Genomic DNA, 6000 nt, shown 5'->3' with positions numbered 1-6000 from the left:
ATTTTCTTCATTTCCTTTTTGAATAGTTAATGGTTAGTTACCCTGATAGCAAACCCAGACAAATACACTAGAAAAAAACAAGGCCAATATCCCTATTCTTAATGAAGATATATGCAAATATCTTCTATAGAAAACTAGCAAACAAAATTTTATAGCAAGTTAAAATGATCATACACCATGATCATCTGGGATTTAGCCCTAGAATGCATAGGCAAGAAAGCAAGAGGGGTATGTTACACATGAGCAGTGACTGCCCAACAATAAAATGTGGCCTGCCATCTATACATCAGGAGGAAAGACTACCCACAGTAATATATATTCAATAAAGTATACCTTTGGTTACTTTTAAATCTAATGTTCATAATTCTCTATCATGGTGGAGGGTAAAAATTCCATTAGATTACACCAGACTCTTTTTGTATTTTAGTCTTATAGCTTTATTTCACATATTATCATGCATACCTACCTTACAAACTCTTAGAAATAATGTTCTGTTATTCATTTAAATTATATAAATATCTTTAGTGAGATGTATGAATATTCAGTTTTCTATGTTCATTATGTTTTATTAAATGCATGATTAATAATTGATGAAAATTAAAGATAATTTAGTTTTCAAAATTATATTTTTACTTTCCTGAATAGTATGATTCTATAGCTCTCGGAATTATGCAACCCATAGAAATGTACAGTATATATCAAGAGCTCGAACTTATGCAAACCCAAATAGTTTTTAATTTGAAGCAAAGAAAATAATTAGAGTTGGGGTCCATATTCAGCTTTTAAGATAGGTAGTAGTCATCTGTTCTTTGGAGATATTGATACATTTTTGGCATAAATGAAAGAAACACAGACTAATTATAATGAAATGACTGCTATTTTCTATCTATGCAGATGCTTCTCTAACTTTAAAATTATTCACATCCTCCTGGGACAGGGCAACAATTAGGCTGACAGAGTAGGTTGGAAATAAAATGTAAAGATAGAATAATACTAAATAGAGAAGTACTAGATAAAAAAGCAATTCTGGCCAGATGGAAAAATGAACAGCAATAAAAGAAATGAGAAGTGACTCCCTTTTGTGTTTAAAGTATTCTTTCTGTCTGTTGGGGCTACTCTTCTGAAAACATGAAGCCTGATTATTTTGTTGCCTTCTGAACTCATTTTAAGTTATTCACAACACATTCTTTGCATACTGTTTCTTTATTTTCAATCACATCATGTCTATTTAATGAATTTTGAATTACAAAAATGCATGCATGCTGGTAAGCATACTTCTGAAGTGTCATCAACCCTAGTTGGGGCTTTGAAAGTAAGAGGATGTGACAGGAGATTTGGTCAGTTTCCGTGACTAAGTCAAAGGCTCTGTCTCCTATTTTTTACCACACATTCACATTAAGAGTGAGGTCAGAAGATTCCTTCAGAGTTATGCAAGTAATTCAACTTCCCACATTACGGATGTAATTTAGAAGTAGTGATCTGAAAACAAACCACTGTGCAACAGCCAAATTAATCGCACTTGGTTGGCAGTAAATTGGCATCCACTAAAAGAACCATAAAGTTAGGACAGCAAAAATCTAAGAATTCTGATTAATTATTTAGAATACTAAGACATTAAAAATAAACACTAAAACTTCAAAAGTATTAAAAACAAATACTAAAATATTAAAGCATTGAAAACAAATATTAAAATATACTGTGATCTCAGCTTAATTAGATAAGATACTATGTAACTTTAAAACTGCCTAAGGCACCAGGAGAGGCTCAAATTCCACAAGTATCTGAAATTTATTGTATTCAAAATGAAACCAGAAATCACCTCTTCAAACCTCACCCCATTCTATCCCTCCTATTGACCCTAAATCAGGGTCACATAAGGGAGATGACCAAAGTAATGGTGTTCCTTATCTTTCTTTCACAGTCCTTGTCCAGTAAGTAGATCAACAGCATTTTCAGTCAGTCAAAGTGAACTCAACACATTTCTTGTATTTACTTTGTGTTGCCACCTCCATTAAGTTCAAGCCTAGATCATCATTTATCTGCAATATACTGATAACCCTTAAAGTTACTTCTTTCATTTATTTTCAACAAATCTTTACTGGGTGCCTATTCTGTACACTCTGCCAAAAGCTTTAATTAAAAAGAATCAATAGAAGTACCTACTTTCGGGGCGCCTGGGTGGCTCAGTGGGTTAAAGCCTCTGCCTTCGACTCAGGTCATGATCCCAGGGCCATCGGGTTCTCTGCTCAGCGGGGAGCCTGCTTCCTCCTCTCTCTCTGCATACCTCTCTTCCTCCTTGTGATTTCGGTCTGTCAAATAAATAAATAAATCCTTTAAAAAAAAAAAAGAAGTACCTACTTTCAAGTAATTTACTCTTGAGTAGAGGAAACTAGACACATAAAAAAAAATTAACACTGGTATTACGTATCTATTTGCAAAACAGTCCTTCCAGAAAGAATACCAGAAATTGTTCAAATTTAATTAGTTTCCAAACATTTAATCTTGCCTCCATCTAACTTATTTCCCATCCTGAGATTAATGATTATAAATGGAAACTCTATCCTTACTTAAATTATTTAAGTATCTATGCATCATCTACTAGATGGAATCCAACCTGGTCCCTATAAACCTTTATAAGAAAGTAGCAATTGTCAAAGTGTGCTTCGGGACCCATGGTGGGGGGATGTCCCTGAGACCCTTTTAGTAGCTCTGAATGGTCAAAACTATGTTCATGATACTCCTAAAATGTTATTTGCCTTTTTTGTCCTATTTTCTCACAAATGTGCAGTTGAGTTCTCCAAATACTGCATAACTTGTGATACTGCAGCTGATTGCCTGAAGAAGCAGAAAGGAGAATCTAAATGTTTTCTTAGAAACCAGACAATAAAAAAAATGTTATATTGTAAAACAATGCCAATCATCCCATTAAATTTGTTTTGCTTGGGAAAAATCAATTATCATTTATAAAAATATATTATTTATGTTAGGATGTAATGGGTTTATTATTCTCATTTTAGTTACTTAAATATTTCTGAGATGGAGAGGAGATGGGAATTGGGGGAAATTGGAGGGGGAGACAAACCATGAGAGACTGTGGACTCTGAAAAAAAACTGAGGGTTTTGGAGGTCATGGGGGTGGGGGTTGGGTGAGCCTGGTGGTGGGTATTAAGGAGGGCACATATGGCATGGAGCACTGGGTGTGGTGCATAAACAATGAATTTTGGAACACTGTAAAGGAATTTTTTTTAAAAAGAGAGAGATAAGGGAAAAAGTATTTCTGAGCTTTAATTACTAATACGACAGATATCAGTAGATGTAAATCATGTAGATATAAGTACTTTGGGATTCTCAGTTTTTAAGAATGCAAAGAGGTCCTGAGGCCAACAGGTTTGAGAACTGCTACAATAAAGCATAGCAAATTATAGGCTGGCCTTGTCTCTTATTGTTGTTTACACTTACTTGGTGCCCCAATCACACCAAGACTTCCCGTTTTCTAGAATCTATCATGCTGTCTCCTCCCTCCCATCACAGACTGTCTGTTAATCTTCAACTGTTCCTCATGGCTTCTCACCTTGCAGCATCCCACACAGAAAAGGGACTGAGGCAGAATGAGGATGAGGCAGGGGTGTGGGCATGCATATACAAGGACCCAGAAGAAAATTCATGTTAGGTGGCAGTGCTGTTCTGTTGTTCTTCTTTCAATGTTATGCTGAAATATCTTTTCCTGGCCCGTCAAAGTCCTATGCCTACCTCAGAACAGCCTCTCTTGTCACTCTACTTTCAAGGGATCCTCTGTTAATAATTTCATTAACATATATTTTGCTATTTTAATTATTTGTTTATAATGGAAATTGTTCCAGAATGTAGATTTTTTCCCCCCTCTTTTGATTCCAAATGGCATCTTGAAGTTTCTGGACTTCCTGAACATTTGAATAGGAATCACATATAAATGTAAGTTTTGCCAATACCTTATGAAATCTTCATAGAAATATTTCTATTAATCTTAATATTCACTTCACTTCATGATACTGGTTTACAAGTCTGTCACTCAATGGGATGCTATTTCTATGAACACAGAACACAAGACAATCCCATTAAATGAGAGGGGTAATACAATATTTTAGAAATGACTGTCTCTTGAATCCCCAAACCCACTGACATAGTCAGGTAAAGGTTTCTCTTTGACCGCCACTTTCAGAATTATATTGATTTTGCCATATTGCTGGTTTGTAAGAATAGCTACAGAAATGTCCTGGGATATTCAAATGGCTCTGGATGGTTTCTCCAAAAAAAACATTTCTTCTTATTTGTGGAGTGTAACAAATAACATGGAGGACAAGGGGAGACGGAGAGGAGAAGGTAGTTGAGGGAAATTGGAAGGGGAGGTGAACCATGAGAGATTATGGACTCTGAAAAACAACCTGAGAGCTTTGAAGGTCAGGGGGTGGGAGGTTGGGGGAGCCAGGTGGTGGGTATTAGAGAGGGCACGGATTGCATGGAGCACTGGGTGTGGTGCAAAAAACAATGAATACTGTTACGCTGAAAAGAAATAAATAATTTTTTTAAAAAATAAATAAACACTATTCAATTAAAAAAAATTCTCCTAGAGTAGGAAGTCCTCTTAGATTTAGGAAATAGCTTCTGGAAAAATTGAGCTTATCAGTCAGCCATGTCTTAGAGTGAGTTACTTTTATCTTTTTAATCAAATTGCTTTTACTTTAATAGCTTAGATACAGATTACAGTGCTCTGGGTATCCTGTCCTTCTAAGCTTCATATATACTTACAGGCTATAAGGTAGTGAAGCAAAAGTGAACTCTAGTCCTCTCCAGTTGAACACACTTGTTGATCATAGCAAAAGTTGACTCCACTGGGGCCTCCAATCTGCTGACCCTATCAAATTTTCCCTCTTCATTATCCCCGTCTTGTCCTTAATCGCCTTTTTTTTTAAATAGCTAAATTCCATGGTTAATTACAATAATATCACTATGTAGAATCTAACCCCCTTTGCCCCCCCCAACTTTCCATTATCCTCAACTAGCAAAAGAATTCAGAATTTAGTTTGAATCCAAATATTTGTCTACTCTACTCCTGTCCTTGAGTGTCTGAAATAGAGAAAAACAAATAACCATGCTGTCTCTTTTTTTTCCTTTTATGGTGTAAAATCACAAGTGAACCTTCTTTGTTCATAAGCAACAATTCCCCATTCCCTTGCTGGACATTCTCCCATTCTCTGAGTTGACTATTCAACACCTTCTTCTGCTTCAAAGATCCACACAGTTTCAATCTTCTCCATTCTTAGAAACCCTTCTTTCTTTATTCATTAGGCGAACAGAACCAATTAGAATAAAGTATGTACACTCTTCCATCACCAAATCTAACAACCTACTTGCCTCTGTGCTACATATTATGTCCCCTTTCTGCTACAAACCCTCTGCCTGCATATTGAATCTTATTCCTTCTCTTCTACTCAAGACTTTCCTCCTGAAAATTCTTCTGTCTTCCCTGCATTAGCAATTTTCATCCTTACTACTAAATCATTGTTACTAGTATATAACATTCTGATAACTAAGTTTAAAAAAATTCTCTTGACTCCATTCCCCCTTGGAACTCCAATTCCTTTCTCTACTATGCAATAAAACCCCTATAAGAGCTCTCTTTACCCATTGTCTTCACTTCTTTCTCCTCTCTTCCCAGACTTCTCTGGTCAAGCATTTGTTCTCACAAGTGCTATAAAACAGCTCTGACAAGTCATGTGTTATCACCCTGTTACCAAATCCAATGATCAGTTCTCAGCCCTAATTTTAATCTTTCACAGTTGATCACTTCTCTCCTTGTGAAATAGTTTCTACACTTCCTTCATATTCTCGTGTTTTTCTCCTGCATAACTGGCCACTCCTTTGGCTCCATATGGTAAGATTCTCTTTTTCTTCCTAAAATAAATACTCCAGTGCCTAACCCTCAGATCTTGTTCTTTTCACTGTCTACTCACTTTCTAGGTG

Source organism: Mustela nivalis (genome assembly GCF_964662115.1).
Source record: "Mustela nivalis genome assembly, chromosome: X".
Classification (NCBI taxonomy): Eukaryota; Metazoa; Chordata; class Mammalia; order Carnivora; family Mustelidae; genus Mustela; species Mustela nivalis.
The sequence above is the reverse complement of the archived record's forward strand: the minus strand, read 5'-3'. Positions refer to the sequence as shown.